The 17658-nt window shown below is 47.8% G+C and overlaps 1 protein-coding gene across 3 annotated transcripts in view; it reads right to left on the bottom strand.

The window, feature by feature from the left end:
• The window catches only part of myocd (myocardin), a 157351-nt gene that overhangs the window by 122703 nt on the left and 16990 nt on the right, over nucleotides 1-17658 (bottom strand). The gene's annotated exons all lie outside the window — the stretch shown is intronic.

Below are 17658 nucleotides of genomic sequence, written 5' to 3'. Positions count from 1 at the left end.
CCATGTGTTACAATGTTAACCATGTGTTACAACGTTAACCATGTGTTACAACGTTAACCATGTGTTACAACATTAACCATGTGTTACAATGTTAAACATGTGTTACAACATTAACCATGTGTTACAGTGTTGACCATGTGTTACAACATTAACCATGTGTTACAATGTTAACCATGTGTTACAATGTTAACCATGTGTTACAACGTTAACCATGTGTTACAACATTAACCATGTGTTACAACATTAACCATGTGTTACAATGTTAAACATGTGTTACAACATTAACCATGTGTTACAGTGTTAACCATGTGGCACAACATTAACCATGTGTTACAACATTAACCATGTGTTACAACATTAACCATGTGTTACAATGTTAAACATGTGTTACAACATTAACCATGTGTTACAACATTAACCATGTGTTACAGTGTTAACCATGTGTTACAACATTAACCATATGTTACAACATTAACCATGTGTTACAACATTAACCATGTGTTACAGTGTTAACCATGTGTTACAACATTAACCATGTGTTACAACATTAACCATGTGTTACAACATTAACCATGTGTTACAACGCTAATCATGTGTTACAAACGTTAGTGTGACCATTCCACAACGTTAACCTTGTGTTACAATATTAACGTGACTGTTTCACAATGTTAACCATGTGTTCCAATGTTAACCGTGTGTTACAAACGTTAACCATGTGTTACAATGTTAACCATGTGTTACAATGTAAACCATGTGTTACAACATTAACCATGTATTACAATGTTAAACATGTGTTACAACGTTAACCACGTGTCAAAATGTTAACCATGTTTTACAAACGTTAACCATGTATTACAATGTTAACCATGTGTTACAATGTAAACCATGTGTTACAACATTAACCATGTATTACAATGTTAACCATGTATTACAATGTTAACCATGTATTACAATGTTAACCATGTGTTACAAACGTTAACCAAGTGTTACAATGTTAACCATGTATTACAATGTTAACCATGTGTTACAATGTAAACCATGTGTTACAACGTTAACCACGTGTCAAAATGTTAACCATGTGTTACAAACGTTAACCAAGTGTTACAATGTAAACCATGTGTTACAACATTAACGTGACCATTCCACAACGTTAACCGCATGTTACAGAAGTTTGCCCAAAATGAAGAATAGAGACACCTTGCTCTGTGAACACAATGATTCAGGTTAAAGAAAAAAACAAAGTTTTATCTTGTAGTGTTATATGTATTTAAACTCAGCATTTTAATTATTTTCCCGTATGTATTCAGTTATGTTTTTGACTCCCTTGCTCTAAACCCACAGAAGGCAACACAAAGTCATGTTGAGCTCAAGTTATGACTGAAATCCGATTTATTTTTTCTGACTCCCTCTGCCACCAAGATCCGGGATAAAAACAATACCATTAACACTTTGCATGCGGGGAGAGGATCACCTGCCAGTACAGCGTCTTATCTCCCTGCACAGCTTTGCTCTGACTAAGCTGAACTTCTGCATGACTTTATCTTTCAAGGGAATTTATGGGCATCAAACTGAAACACTTTGTTCTACACTCAGCCTCCTGTCTCTGTTTTCTCCCACTGCCTAGAGGAGATACAAGAAGCGGCTCTTTTTTCTACCATCTGAACTTCATTACTCTGCCTGTTTATGACCAGGTACATCTTGTATCTTGTCTCTTTTTTTACATAATTCATGGGTCACAAAGTCAGGCTTGAACCAAGACATATGTACATATTTTCCCCTGAACAAGAATGTTCCACAGCTACATTTTGGAATGGGTTCTGTGTTAGCCCTAACTGTAAAATATAGAGAAACCACTTGCTATTCATATCCCCACAGGGCACCAATCACTCCTATTTACAAGCGTGTATGTTATTCTCCTCTAAATTCAATGAAATAATAAAAAAGTATGTAAGTAAGTATGGAAAAGTATCCATCAATCCATAACCAATGTAAAGGGTTTGCACAATTTCCCATGATAAGGGGCGATAGATTGACAGAGATAGTGTTCCCTTTAAGCATTAATAGATTAGATTGAGTCACAAGTAATAATGTTCTTAATGTATGGACATAATTTAGTCTGTATGTGAAAGAAGCAGTTGAAGCTACCATATATGGAGCCATAAAGGCAATTATATAGGCAAATCTTTACCCTTCAAAAGAAAGGTAAAGATTTGTAAATCATACTCTCAACCTACCACTCACTCATTTCTTTGATCCCTTCCACCCATTCCTTTATGATTCCCTCTGAAAATACTGTGCACATGGGCATCACTGACAACACAGCCCTCCTCTCCATCATAGGTCAAGCAATTCACCCCGAGCAGAGGAATTAAAGAAAGCAGAGATACCTTCAGATGATAATCCCCTCTAAGATTTTGCGATGCTGTGATCTCATGACATGCACTGGCCGTTTTTCAAAATGTGTAATTTGAAAGAATCTCCCCATCTAGCTGTATGGCTTCATACAGGATGGCTCTGGGAGAAGCAGTGTGACCTCAGTTTGACCTATGTGTTCACCTTTGACCTGGAGGAAGTTGTAAATCTGCTGTCAGTAAAAGGCAATGGCTGTACTGAGGTCATTAAACGATGCTGGCGTGAGATCCAAAGTGCCTCTAAACTGAAAACATCATGGTGCCAAAGGATGAGGTAAGATCGGGTGGTCGTACAGAGTGTGTCGGGGGAAGGGACCTCTGATGACTCAGTCATGTTGCTTATCTGCGATGTTTCTTTTTTTTCAGAAGAATATTTGAAAAACTCTAACATGAAAAAAAAAAAGAACAGAAACCAGAGGGATGTTTGAGTGACACTAGTTTGATATTGCAGGTCTCCTGACACACAGGGCTGTTTGGGAATAAGCTCCATGCTGTAAAAAGAACCGGCGAGCCTCCCCGTGACAAGTTGTAATAAATGTCACAACCATGAAGTCTTTCTCATACAGACAAAAGGCACACTATCGAGCAGGTAACGCACACAGTAGGCCTGCACAATTGCTACCGAGTATCCAACTCCTGCAGATTGACATGTAATGGTATTTTGGGAGGGAACTTTTATGGGGTGAAAAAAAGTAAAAAGTCACTTTTCATGAGGGTTAGTCATGTTTAAAACCCTGTAAACTAGCAATAAAAACATAAATCTAGAATGTTATATGAGTTTTTCTATATTATATTTCACAACAGAATGTAAAAAATAATAGCTCTGGTACCTTCAGTGGTCACTGAGAAAACAACAATCTGTGTGTTAGAGATGTTTCCAGTGAGAGTCAGGTTTTATTTAAGTAGCATTTTAGAACAGGGAGCTCAAGAAGGAGCAACTGAAAGCTGACAGGTAGTTAAATCAGGTACAGCTCACATTGTACAAAACTAAACTACATCTGACCAGCGACAGACCTCTGGTAAAAGCAATCGGCTGGAAAATGTGATACATCTTGGAAGACGCAGCAAAGTTGATGGCATGATCCTCCAGACACCTTTTAAAAGGTGTTGCTCACATCTCAAATTAGCAACTTATATTTGGTGTTAAATAAGACATTTGACAATGTTTCCACAACAACTTTAAAGCTTCATGTTGATGTATGTTGATGACAATAGCCTAGAAATCCCATCCATCTCAAAATAATGGTTGCCCCTGGCAGAGCATAATGAGCTAAGCTTTTTGGATGGCTTTGCCAGGATACTTCACAACATCAATCACAAATCATTTAAAACAGAGGGGTGATGCACTGAGAGGGTAGCTGGCCCAGTTTGACTTGATTCTAATTCACTCAAAGTGCATTTATTTTCATCTGGTTGAAAGGTTTCTTCCCTTTTTTCCCTGTGGAGTATTTTTGTGGAGTTTTTCCTGATCCGATGTGAGGTCAAAGGTCAGGGATGTCGTATGTGTACAGATTGTAAAGCCCTCCAAGGATAATTTGTAATTTGTGATATTGGGCTATACAAAATAAACTGAATTGAATTGAATTGAATCTGGTCCAAGATACTCTCCCCCTGGGCTTGTTGGGACGGGGTGAGATGAAGAGATATGATCCAGGAAAGCCATTTTGAGCGATACACACATTCATCTTGAGGTTTATAAGATGCCAAAACACATCCCAGTAACATATTGTGAAGCTATTTCTATGATAATCATTTCATCCTCCGTCTTACTAGTCGAGAGGTAAACAGTGGAAATCCAGGTGTCATGTTACGATGTGATCCACTATGACTGAGTTCTTGTGTTATTTAGCAGCACAAAGCGTTGCAGGTAATGCATTGTGCCCATTGTTCAGATGAAATGAAGGAGGAAGCTGTGTTTTTTTAATACACTGTTGTAGGTCTGAGGGAGGCTAAAGCAGTTACTGGATTTATAGACACATAATCAAACTAAAATGGGTATCTCTCTCTCTCTCTCTCTCTCTCTCTCTCTGTGTGTGTGTGTGTCTCTCTGTGTTTCTGTCTGTGTGTGTGTGTTTGTTTGTTTCTGTGTTTCGGTCTGTGTGTGTGTTTGTGTTTCTGTCTATCCTTTGATTTTCTCAATCATATCAGATGAACTGGTGTATTGCTGTGAGCCAAAGGAAGTGCAGTGTCAAGCGTGAGCACTTCTATTTTAACAAATATTTACATTTTGTTCTATTACAAAATGTTGCAACACTGCAACAACATGAATGCTTGGCAGCTAGCTCCGTAGAGCTGATGGTGTTTCACCGAAAGAACACATGTTCTCCCGCACTGAGTCATGGCTGCTGTGTTGTTGGGTGTCAAGTTGTTTGAGTGAGCGGTTCCACAAAGCAACACCACTTTAACCCCTTGTGAACAGTCTTCAGCACTAGTAACATCACAACAGCCCCTTGTGAACAGTCTTCAGTACTAGTAACACCACAACAGCCCCTTGTGAACAGTCTTCAGTACTAGTAACATCACAACAGCCCCTTGTGAACAGTCTTCAGTACTAGTAACATCACAACAGCCCCTTGTGAACAGTCTTCAGTACTAGTAACACCACAACAGCCCCTTGTGAACAGTCTTCAGTACTAGTAACATCACAACAGCCCCTTGTGAACAGTCTTCAGTACTAGTACTAGTAACATCACAACAGCCCCTTGTGAACAGTCTTCAGTACTAGTAACACCACAACAGCCCCTTGTGAACAGTCTTCAGCACTAGTACTAGCAACATCACAACAGCCCCTTGTGAACAGTCTTCAGCACTAGTAACATCACAACAGCCCCTTGTGAACAGTCTTCAGCACTAGTAACATCACAACAGCCCCTTGTGAACAGTCTTCAGTACTAGTAACATCACAACAGCCCCTTGTGAACAGTCTTCAGCACTAGTACTAGTAACATCACAACAGCCCCTTGTGAACAGTCTTCAGTACTAGTAACACCACAACAGCCCCTTGTGAACAGTCTTCAGTACTAGTAACACCACAACAGCCCCTTGTGAACAGTCTTCAGTACTAGTAACACCACAACAGCCCCTTGTGAACAGTCTTCAGCACTAGTACTAGTAACATCACAAAAGCCCCTTGTGAACAGTCTTCAGCACTAGTACTAGTAACATCACAACAGCCCCTTGTGAACAGTCTTCAGCACTAGTAACATCACAACAGCCCCTTGTGAACAGTCTTCAGTACTAGTAACATCACAACAGCCCCTTGTGAACAGTCTTCAGTACTAGTAACATCACAACAGCCCCTTGTGAACAGTCTTCAGCACTAGTACTAGTAACATCACAACAGCCCCTTGTGAACAGTCTTCAGTACTAGTAACATCACAACAGCCCCTTGTGAACAGTCTTCAGCACTAGTACTAGTAACATCACAACAGCCCCTTGTGAACAGTCTTCAGTACTAGTAACATCACAACAGCCCCTTGTGAACAGTCTTCAGCACTAGTAACATCACAACAGCCCCTTGTGAACAGTCTTCAGCACTAGTACTAGCAACATCACAACAGCCCCTTGTGAACAGTCTTCAGTACTAGCAACATCACAACAGCCCCTTGTGAACAGTCTTCAGCACTAGTAACATCACAACAGCCCCTTGTGAACAGTCTTCAGCACTAGTACTAGTAACACCACAACAGCCCCTTGTGAACAGTCTTCAGCACTAGTAACATCACAACAGCCCCTTGTGAACAGTCTTCAGTACTAGTAACATCACAACAGCCCCTTGTGAACAGTCTTCAGCACTAGTACTAGTAACATCACAACAGCCCCTTGTGAACAGTCTTCAGTACTAGTAACATCACAACAGCCCCTTGTGAACAGTCTTCAGTACTAGTAACACCACAACAGCCCCTTGTGAACAGTCTTCAGTACTAGTAACACCACAACAGCCCCTTGTGAACAGTCTTCAGCACTAGTACTAGTAACATCACAACAGCCCCTTGTGAACAGTCTTCAGCACTAGTACTAGTAACATCACAAAAGCCCCTTTTGAACAGACTTCAGCACTAGTAACATCACAACAGCCCCTTGTGAACAGTCTTCAGCACTAGTAACATCACAACAGCCCTTTGTGAACAGTCTTCAGTACTAGTAACACCACAACAGCCCCTTGTGAACAGTCTTCAGCACTAGTAACACCACAACAGCCCTTTGTGAACAGTCTTCAGTACTAGTAACATCACAACAGCCCCTTGTGAACAGTCTTCAGCACTAGTAACATCACAACAGCCCCTTGTGAACAGACTTCAGCACTAGTAACATCACAACAGCCCCTTGTGAACAGTCTTCAGCACTAGTAACATCACAACAGCCCCTTGTGAACAGTCTTCAGCACTAGTAACATCACAACAGCCCCTTGTGAACAGTCTTCAGTACTAGTAACATCACAACAGCCCTTTGTGAACAGTCTTCAGTACTAGTAACATCACAACAGCCCCTTGTGAACAGTCTTCAGCACTAGTAACATCACAACAGCCCCTTGTGAACAGTTTTCAGCACTAGTAACATCACAACAGCCCCTTGTGAACAGTCTTCAGCACTAGTAACATCACAACAGCCCCTTGTGAACAGTCTTCAGCACTAGTAACATCACAACAGCCCCTTGTGAACAGTCTTCAGTACTAGTAACATCACAACAGCCCCTTGTGAACAGTCTCCAGTACTAGTAACATCACAACAGCCCCTTGTGAACAGTCTTCAGCACTAGTAACATCACAACAGCCTCTTGTGAACAGTCTTCAGTACTAGTAACATCACAACAGCCCCTTGTGAACAGTCTTCAGTACTAGTAACACCACAACAGCCCCTTGTGAACAGTCTTCAGCACTAGTACTAGTAACACCACAACAGCCCCTTGTGAACAGTCTTCAGCACTAGTACTAGTAACACCACAACAGCCCCTTGTGAACAGTCTTCAGCACTAGTAACATCACAACAGCCCCTTGTGAACAGTCTTCAGCACTAGTACTAGTAACACCACAACAGCCCCTTGTGAACAGTCTTCAGTACTAGTAACATCACAACAGCCCCTTGTGAACAGTCTTCAGTACTAGTAACATCACAACAGCCCCTTGTGAACAGTCTTCAGCACTAGTAACATCACAACAGCCCCTTGTGAACAGTCTTCAGCACTAGTAACATCACAACAGCCCCTTGTGAACAGTCTTCAGTACTAGTAACACCACAACAGCCCCTTGTGAACAGTCTTCAGCACTAGTACTAGTAACACCACAACAGCCCCTTGTAAACAGTCTTCAGCACTAGTAACATCACAACAGCCCCTTGTGAACAGTCTTCAGCACTAGTACTAGTAACACCACAACAGCCCCTTGTGAACAGTCTTCAGTACTAGTAACATCACAACAGCCCCTTGTGAACAGTCTTCAGTACTAGTAACATCACAACAGCCCCTTGTGAACAGTCTTCAGCACTAGTAACATCACAACAGCCTCTTGTGAACAGTCTTCAGTACTAGTAACATCACAACAGCCCCTTGTGAACAGTCTTCAGTACTAGTAACACCACAACAGCCCCTTGTGAACAGTCTTCAGCACTAGTACTAGTAACACCACAACAGCCCCTTGTGAACAGTCTTCAGCACTAGTACTAGTAACACCACAACAGCCCCTTGTGAACAGTCTTCAGCACTAGTAACATCACAACAGCCCCTTGTGAACAGTCTTCAGCACTAGTACTAGTAACACCACAACAGCCCCTTGTGAAGTCTTCAGCACTAGTAACATCACAACAGCCCCTTGTGAACAGTCTTCAGCACTAGTAACACCACAACAGCCCCTTGTGAACAGTCTTCAGCACTAGTAACATCACAACAGCCCCTTGTGAACAGTCTTCAGTACTAGTAACACCACAACAGCCCCTTGTGAACAGTCTTCAGCACTAGTACTAGTAACACCACAACAGCCCCTTGTGAACAGTCTTCAGTACTAGTAACATCACAACAGCCCCTTGTGAACAGTCTTCAGCACTAGTAACATCACAACAGCCCCTTGTGAACAGTCTTCAGCACTAGTAACATCACAACAGCCCCTTGTGAACAGTCTTCAGCACTAGTAACATCACAACAGCCCCTTGTGAACAGTCTTCAGTACTAGTAACATCACAACAGCCCCTTGTGAACAGTCTTCAGTACTAGTAACACCACAACAGCCCCTTGTGAACAGTCTTCAGCACTAGTACTAGTAACATCACAACAGCCCCTTTTGAACAGTCTTCAGCACTAGTAACACCACAACAGCCCCTTGTGAACAGTCTTCAGCACTAGTAACATCACAACAGCCCCTTGTGAACAGTCTTCAGTACTAGTAACATCACAACAGCCCCTTGTGAACAGTCTTCAGTACTAGTAACACCACAACAGCCCCTTGTGAACAGTCTTCAGCACTAGTACTAGTAACACCACAACAGCCCCTTGTGAACAGTCTTCAGTACTAGTAACATCACAACAGCCCCTTGTGAACAATCTTCAGCACTAGTAACACCACAACAGCCCCTTGTGAACAGTCTTCAGTACTAGTAACACCACAACAGCCCCTTGTGAACAGTCTTCAGCACTAGTACTAGTAACACCACAACAGCCCCTTGTGAACAGTCTTCAGTACTAGTAACATCACAACAGCCCCTTGTGAACAATCTTCAGCACTAGTAACATCACAACAGCCCCTTGTGAACAGTCTTCAGTACTAGTAACATCACAACAGCCCCTTGTGAACAGTCTTCAGCACTAGTAACATCACAACTGTCAGGACTCAGCCAGCCGGACTCCCTCCTCAGCCCGTTCACACAGTGACACCCGGTACCTCAGAGCGCGCTGCCAGGGAGCTACGGGCTTGGAGGCGGGGACAAGCCAGGGGCGCTCCAACTCACACCTGAAGCCACTCAGCTCGTCCCACGGCTGCAGCTCGTCAGCTCGTTGTATTCGGGGGGATAAAGATCAGGACTGTCTGTGTTGACGTTGCGAGTTCGTGCCATGATGTCCGTGGACTTTCCTCCTTGTGTCGTCACTGAACTTTCCCTCGTGTCTTTGCTGACTTTTTTGTGTGGAGTATTTTCTTGGATTTTTTGGGGTTTGATGTTCGATCACCCGTGGACTAAGGGGACACTTTGAGTTTTTTGTGTTTCTTTTCTAAGTGACTTGTTGTGCTCAATAAACTACGCCGTGTGTTCGGCTAGAACTAAACCTTGCTGTTGTCGTGCGCTTGGGGTCAGAGACAAACCATAACAGTACGAACTCGCCATGACGACCCCAGCCGACACAGAGTGGATTGTCCAGCTCTGTTCAGGTTGCCCTTAGTAGGCAGCTGCATCTGACCAACACCCACTCTCACCAGCTGGAGGCGGCCTCCATTGCCGTGCAGAACCTCCAAGCCCAGGTCCAGCCGCTCCACGCTTCTGTGGAGATCCTGACTCGTCAGCAGGCGGCATCGGCAGACCAACAAGCCGAGATCCTGCTACAGCTGCGGGCGTTGACGATGGCCCTCACCACCCAGCCGCTGAACCAGCCTGTGAACCCGCCCCCTGTGTATCCCTCTCCGGTTAACCCTGCGGTTTCCAACCCAGTACCACGGGAGCCTAGCCTCTCCAGCCCCCGACCGTTCGAGGGTGATTTTGAGACTGGTGCCACCTTCATCATGCAGTGTGAGTTGGTTTTCGCTCACCAGCCTAGCAGGTTCACCTCTGACACCGCTCGAGTCGCGTATGTGATTAACCTGCTCGCCGGCCGGGCAGCCCAGTGGGCTACCGCTTCCTGGGCCATGGGTGCCAGCTTCTGTCTCTCCTATAGGGAGTTTGTGGCAGAGCTACGTAAGGTGTTCCATCATCCAGCCAGTGGTCAGGACCCCGGTGCCCGGTTGAGCAGTATCCAACAGGGTGGTGGCAGAGTGGCGGACTACTCGGTGGAGTTCAGGTTGGCCGCTGCGGAGAGTGGGTGGAACGATCCTGCGCTTCGGGTCACCTTCCGGAGGGGGCTCAGCGAGGCGGTGAGAGACCAGCTAGCCACACGGGAGGAGTCCTCTTCCCTTGATGACCTCATCAACCTCGCCATCCGCATCGATGGACGCCTCTGTGAGAGGAGGCGGGAGCGAGTCCTCCGGGGATCCCTTCCCACCCCCCACAGACCCAGCACACAGGAGAGGACCCTCGCCGTAGCTCAACCTACTCCCCCTACTCCCGTCCTGCCCTCATCACAGACGACGACTGGCGAGGAACCCATGCAGCTGGGACGCATGCGCCTTAGCCCAACCGAACGGGAGGCCCGATTCAGGGCAGGCCTGTGTCTCTACTGTGGCCAGAAGGGACATCGCATCAGCGGCTGCCCCACCCGGCCAAAAGATTAGGCTCACCAGGACCTCGGGAGATCCTAGTGAGTCACCTTTCCTGTTCCCGTAGTCCTGCACCACCGAGCTGGCGGATTAGCGTCACCCTGGCCTGGGCGGATCAGCGGATTACAGTGGGGGCCCTCCTCGATTCTGGGGCGGATGAGTGTTTCCTGGACTCGGAGTTCGCTGCCCAGGCTAACATCCCGCTAGAAGCACTGGAGGAGCCCGTAGAGGCCTTTGCACTGGACAACCGCCATCTGGCCCGCATCACCTAGAGCACCCGTCCCATCTCCCTCACTGTGGCGGGAAACCATGTGGAGAACCGCAAGTTCTACCTGATCCAGTCCCCACTGGCCCCTGTGATCCTAGGGCACCCCTGGTTTGTACAGCATGAGCCACACATTGCCTGGTCCTCTGGGATGATACTGGAATGGAGTTCCTCCTGCCACGCCCAGTGTCTACAGGCAGCCCCCAGCCCGTTACCCCGACCAATCCCCAGTGTCCCTCCCCCGGACGTTTCCTCTATTCCTCCGGAGTACCACGATCTGGGAGAGGTTTTCAGCAAGACCCGGGCTCAGTCGCTCCCTCCACATAGGCCGTACGACTGTGCAATTGACCTCCGCCCTGGGGCTTCCCTTCCCAGCAGTCGGCTGTACAGCCTGTCTATTCCGGAGAAGGCTTCGATGGACGAGTACATATCGGAGTCAGTGGCAGCAGGGCTCATTCGGCCGTCGTCCTCCCCGGTGGCAGCGGGCTTCTTCTTCGTGAAGAAGAAGGATGGGGGCCTCCGACCCTGTATTGACTATCGCCAACTGAACGACATAACGGTCAAGAACAAGTACCCCCTCCCCCTCATGAGTTCCACCCTTGAGCCCCTCACCCAGGCTACCATCTTCACCAAGCTGGATCTCCGGAGTGCCTACCACCTGGTTCGAATCAGGAAGGGGGACGAGTGGAAGACCGCCTTCAAGACACCCCGAGGTCACTACGAGTACCGGGTAATGCCGTTCGGCCTTACCAACGCCCCGGCGGTATTCCAGGCGCTCATGAACGACGTGCTCCGCGACATGCTGGACGAGTTTGTGGTCGTTTACCTCGACGACATCCTGGTCTTCTCCAGGACCCTCGAGGATCATGTCCAGCACGTCCGCCGGGTGCTCAAGCGTCTCCTCCTTAACCGGCTCTTCGTCAAGGCTGAGAAGTGCCGATTCCACTCAACCTCTGTCGACTACTTGGGCTTCGTTGTGGAGAAGGGTCAGACTCGGGCCGACCCCCGCAAGATCCAGGCTGTGGTGGACTGGCCGAACCCCACGTCGCGAAAGGAGTTGCAGAGCTTCCTCGGGTTTGCCAACTTCTACCGGAGGTTCATCCGGAACTACAGTGTCGTGGCGGAACCTCTCACCAGGCTGACCTCTCCCTCCCAGCCGTTCATCTGGTCCCCAGCTACCGATGCCGCGTTTCTGGCTCTCAAGAGGAGGTTCACCAGCGCCCCAGTTCTACTCCATCCCGACCCTAAGAGGCAGTTCATTGTGGAGGTGGATGCCTCGGACACCGGCTTGGGGGCGGTTCTTTCCCAACGAGCCGTGGCGGATCAGAAGGTTCATCCCTGTGCGTTCTTCTCTCGCCGGTTCCTTCCTGCTGAGGAGAACTACGACATCGGGAACCGGGAGTTGCTGGCAGTGGTAGCTGCTCTGGGGGAGTGGCGCCATTGGCTGGAGGGGGCTGAGCAGCCGTTCACCATCTGGACGGATCATAAGAACTTGACTTTCATCCGGGCGACCAAGCGTCTCAATGGTCGACAGGCTCGGTGGGCCGGCTTCCTCAGTCGGTTCGATTTTTCTCTGACCTATCGTCCCGGTTCCCGCAACATTAAGGCGGATGCCCTGTCCCGACTACACCAAGGGAGGAGCCTGACTGCTGAGGAGTCAGTTCCCATCATCCCCAAGGGCAAGGTGGTTGGCATGGTGGCCTGGGGCATCGAGACAGTCGTGAGACAGGCGTTGCGCTCCCATCCTGCTCCGAGTGGCGTGCCCCCACGCCGTCTGTTCGTTCCGGAGTCGGTCAGGTCCCGGGTGCTTCAGTGGGGACATGCTAGCCAGTTTGCCTGCCATCCTGGCGTCCACCGCACCTTCACCTTTCTGGCTCGCCGTTTCTGGTGGCCTACTATGAGGAACGAGGTAAAGGACTTTGTACTGGCCTGCCCCGTTTGTGCCCGCAGCAAGGCCTCTCACCGGGCTCCCGCAGGGCTACTGCAGCCCCTTCCAGTTCCTAGCCGTCCCTGGTCCCACGTGGCATTGGACTTTGTGTCTGGACTTCCGCCCTCCCAGGGGAAGACGGTGATACTAACGGTAGTGGACCGTTTCAGTAAAGGGGTGCACCTGGTGGCCCTCCCTAAACTCCCTTCGGCGTTGGAGACGGCGGACCTCCTGACGAGCCACGTGTTCCGGCTTCATGGTCTCCCCCAGGACGTCGTCTCGGACAGAGGACCCCAGTTCATCTCCCAGGTATGGCGAGCATTTTACAAGGGGTTGGGCGCCTCTGTCAGTCTTTCCTCTGGTTATCACCCACAGACAAACGGACAGACTGAGAGGATGAACCAGAGCGTGGAGTCTGCGCTCCGTTGTGTGGCAGCCAGGAGACCATCCTCCTGGAGTCGGTTCCTCCCCTGGGTCGAGTACGCCATCAACTCCCTGGTCAGCTCCGCCACCGGCCTCTCCCCCTTCGAGGCGTCTCTGGGTTACCAGCCGCCGCTCTTTCCTGCTCAGCAGTCGGAAGTGGCAGTTCCCTCCGTGCAGACCCATCTGAACAGGTGTCGTCGTATCTGGGAGGTCACCAGAGCCGCCTTACTCCGAGCGGCTGAACGTGGCAGCCGAGGAGCCAACCGTCGCCGGAACCCAGCGCCCGCATACCAACTGGGGCAGAAGGTTTGGCTGTCCTCCAAGGATCTTCCCCTGCAGTCAACCGCTAAGAAGCTGGATCCCCGGTTCGTTGGACCCTTTGAGATCACAAGGGTGCTCAGTCCTGCAGTGGTGAGGCTGAGACTTCCAACCTCCATGAGGATCCATCCAGTGTTCCATGTGTCGAGAATTAAACCTGTCTCCCACAGTCCCCTGATGCCTCCTGCCCCAGTTCCACCTCCCCCTAAGATCGTAGATGGGCACCCTCAGTGGAAGGTTCGCCGACTGATGGATGTTCGCCGACGAGGACGTGGGTACCAGTTTCTGGTGGACTGGGTGGGCTATGGTCCGGAGGAACGAAGCTGGGTGTCCCGCCAGCTCATCATGGACCCAGGACTGTTGACTGACTTTTATCAGGCCCATCCCGAGAAGCCTGGCAAGTCGCCAGGTGGCTCCCGTAGAGGGGGGGGTATTGTCAGGACTCAGCCAGCCGGACTCCCTCCTCAGCCCGTTCACACAGTGACACCCGGTACCTCAGAGCGCGCTGCCAGGGAGCTACGGGCTTGGAGGCGGGGACAAGCCAGGGGCGCTCCAACTCACACCTGAAGCCACTCAGCTCGTCCCACGGCTGCAGCTCGTCAGCTCGTTGTATTCGGGGGGATAAAGATCAGGACTGTCTGTGTTGACGTTGCGAGTTCGTGCCATGATGTCCGTGGACTTTCCTCCTTGTGTCGTCACTGAACTTTCCCTCGTGTCTTTGCTGACTTTTTTGTGTGGAGTATTTTCTTGGATTTTTTGGGGTTTGATGTTCGATCACCCGTGGACTAAGGGGACACTTTGAGTTTTTTGTGTTTCTTTTCTAAGTGACTTGTTGTGCTCAATAAACTACGCCGTGTGTTCGGCTAGAACTAAACCTTGCTGTTGTCGTGCGCTTGGGGTCAGAGACAAACCATAACAACAACAGCCCCTTGTGAACAGTCTTCAGCACTAGTAACATCACAACAGCCCCTTGTGAACAGTCTTCAGCACTAGTAACACCACAACAGCCCCTTGTGAACAGTCTTCAGCACTAGTAACACCACAACAGCCCCTTGTGAACAGTCTTCAGCACTAGTAACATCACAACAGCCCCTTGTGAACAGTCTTCAGTACTAGTAACATCACAACAGCCCCTTGTGAACAGTCTTCAGCACTAGTACTAGTAACACCACAACAGCCCCTTGTGAACAGTCTTCAGTACTAGTAACACCACAACAGCCCCTTGTGAACAGTCTTCAGCACTAGTACTAGTAACACCACAACAGCCCCTTGTGAACAGTCTTCAGTACTAGTAACATCACAACAGCCCCTTGTGAACAGTCTTCAGCACTAGTAACATCACAACACCCCCTTGTGAACAGTCTTCAGCACTAGTAACATCACAACAGCCCCTTGTGAACAGTCTTCAGTACTAGTAACATCACAACAGCCCCTTGTGAACAGTCTTCAGTACTAGTACTAGTAACACCACAACAGCCCTTTGTGAACAGTCTTCAGCACTAGTACTAGTAACACCACAACAGCCCCTTGTGAAGAGTCTTCAGCACTAGTAACATCACAACAGCCCCTTGTAAACAGTCTTCAGCACTAGTACTAGTAACACCACAACAGCCCCTTGTGAACAGTCTTCAGCACTAGTACTAGTAACACCACAACAGCCCCTTGTGAACAGTCTTCAGTACTAGTAACATCACAACAGCCCCTTGTGAACAGTCTTCAGTACTAGTAACATCACAACAGCCCCTTGTGAACAGTCTTCAGCACTAGTAACATCACAACAGCCCCTTGTGAACAGTCTTCAGTACTAGTAACACCACAACAGCCCCTTGTGAACAGTCTTCAGTACTAGTAACACCACAACAGCCCCTTGTGAACAGTCTTCAGCACTAGTACTAGTAACACCACAACAGCCCCTTGTGAACAGTCTTCAGTACTAGTAACACCACAACAGCCCCTTGTGAACAGTCTTCAGCACTAGTACTAGTAACATCACAACAGCCCCTTGTGAACAGTCTTCAGTACTAGTAACACCACAACAGCCCCTTGTGAACAGTCTTCAGCACTAGTACTAGTAACATCACAACAGCCCCTTGTGAACAGTCTTCAGCACTAGTAACATCACAACAGCCCCTTGTGAACAGTCTTCAGTACTAGTAACATCACAAGAGCCCCTTGTGAACAGTCTTCAGTACTAGTAACATCACAACAGCCCCTTGTGAACAGTCTTCAGTACTAGTAACATCACAACAGCCATTTGTGAACAGTCTTCAGCACTAGTAACATCACAACAGCCCCTTGTGAACAGTCTTCAGCACTAGTAACATCACAACAGCCCCTTGTGAACAGTCTTCAGCACTAGTAACATCACAACAGCCCCTTGTGAACAGTCTTCAGCACTAGTAACATCACAACAGCCCCTTGTGAACAGTCTTCAGTACTAGTAACACCACAACAGCCCCTTGTGAACAGTCTTCAGTACTAGTAACATCACAACAGCCCCTTGTGAACAGTCTTCAGCACTAGTAACATCACAACAGCCCCTTGTGAACAGTCTTCAGCACTAGTAACATCACAACAGCCCCTTGTGAACAGTCTTCAGTACTAGTAACATCACAACAGCCCCTTGTGAACAGTCTTCAGTACTAGTACTAGTAACACCACAACAGCCCCTTGTGAACAGTCTTCAGCACTAGTACTAGTAACACCACAACAGCCCCTTGTGAACAGTCTTCAGTACTAGTAACACCACAACAGCCCCTTGTGAACAGTCTTCAGCACTAGTACTAGTAACATCACAACAGCCCCTTGTGAACAGTCTTCAGTACTAGTAACACCACAACAGCCCCTTGTGAACAGTCTTCAGCACTAGTACTAGTAACATCACAACAGCCCCTTGTGAACAGTCTTCAGCACTAGTAACATCACAACAGCCCCTTGTGAACAGTCTTCAGCACTAGTACTAGTAACACCACAACAGCCCCTTGTGAACAGTCTTCAGCACTAGTAACACCACAACAGCCCCTTGTGAACAGTCTTCAGCACTAGTAACACCACAACAGCCCCTTGTGAACAGTCTTCAGCACTAGTAACATCACAACAGCCCCTTGTGAACAGTCTTCAGCACTAGTAACATCACAACAGCCCCTTGTGAACAGTCTTCAGCACTAGTAACATCACAACAGCCCCTTGTGAACAGTCTTCAGCACTAGTACTAGTAACACCACAACAGCCCCTTGTGAACAGTCTTCAGCACTAGTAACATCACAACAGCCCCTTGTGAACAGTCTTCAGCACTAGTAACACCACAACAGCCCCTTGTGAACAGTCTTCAGCACTAGTAACATCACAACAGCCCCTTGTGAACAGTCTTCAGTACTAGTAACACCACAACAGCCCCTTGTGAACAGTCTTCAGCACTAGTAACATCACAACAGCCCCTTGTGAACAGTCTTCAGCACTAGTAACATCACAACAGCCCCTTGTGAACAGTCTTCAGTACTAGTAACATCACAACAGCCCCTTGTGAACAGTCTTCAGCACTAGTAACATCACAAAAGCCCCTTGTGAACAGTCTTCAGCACTAGTAACATCACAACAGCCCCTTGTGAACAGTCTTCAGTACTAGTAACATCACAACAGCCCCTTGTGAACAGTCTTCAGTACTAGTAACACCACAACAGCCCCTTGTGAACAGTCTTCAGTACTAGTAACACCACAACAGCCCCTTGTGAACAGTCTTCAGTACTAGTAACACCACAACAGCCCCTTGTGAACAGTCTTCAGTACTAGTAACACCACAACAGCCCCTTGTGAACAGTCTTCAGTACTAGTAACACCACAACAGCCCCTTGTGAACAGTCTTCAGCACTAGTAACATCACAACAGCCCCTTGTGAACAGTCTTCAGTACTAGTAACATCACAAC

The sequence above is a fragment of the Cyclopterus lumpus genome, chromosome 19 (genome assembly GCF_009769545.1).
Source record: "Cyclopterus lumpus isolate fCycLum1 chromosome 19, fCycLum1.pri, whole genome shotgun sequence".
NCBI lineage: Eukaryota > Metazoa > Chordata > Actinopteri > Perciformes > Cyclopteridae > Cyclopterus > Cyclopterus lumpus.
Note: the sequence above shows the minus strand (reverse complement) of the source record. Positions and strands in the feature narration are given on the sequence as shown.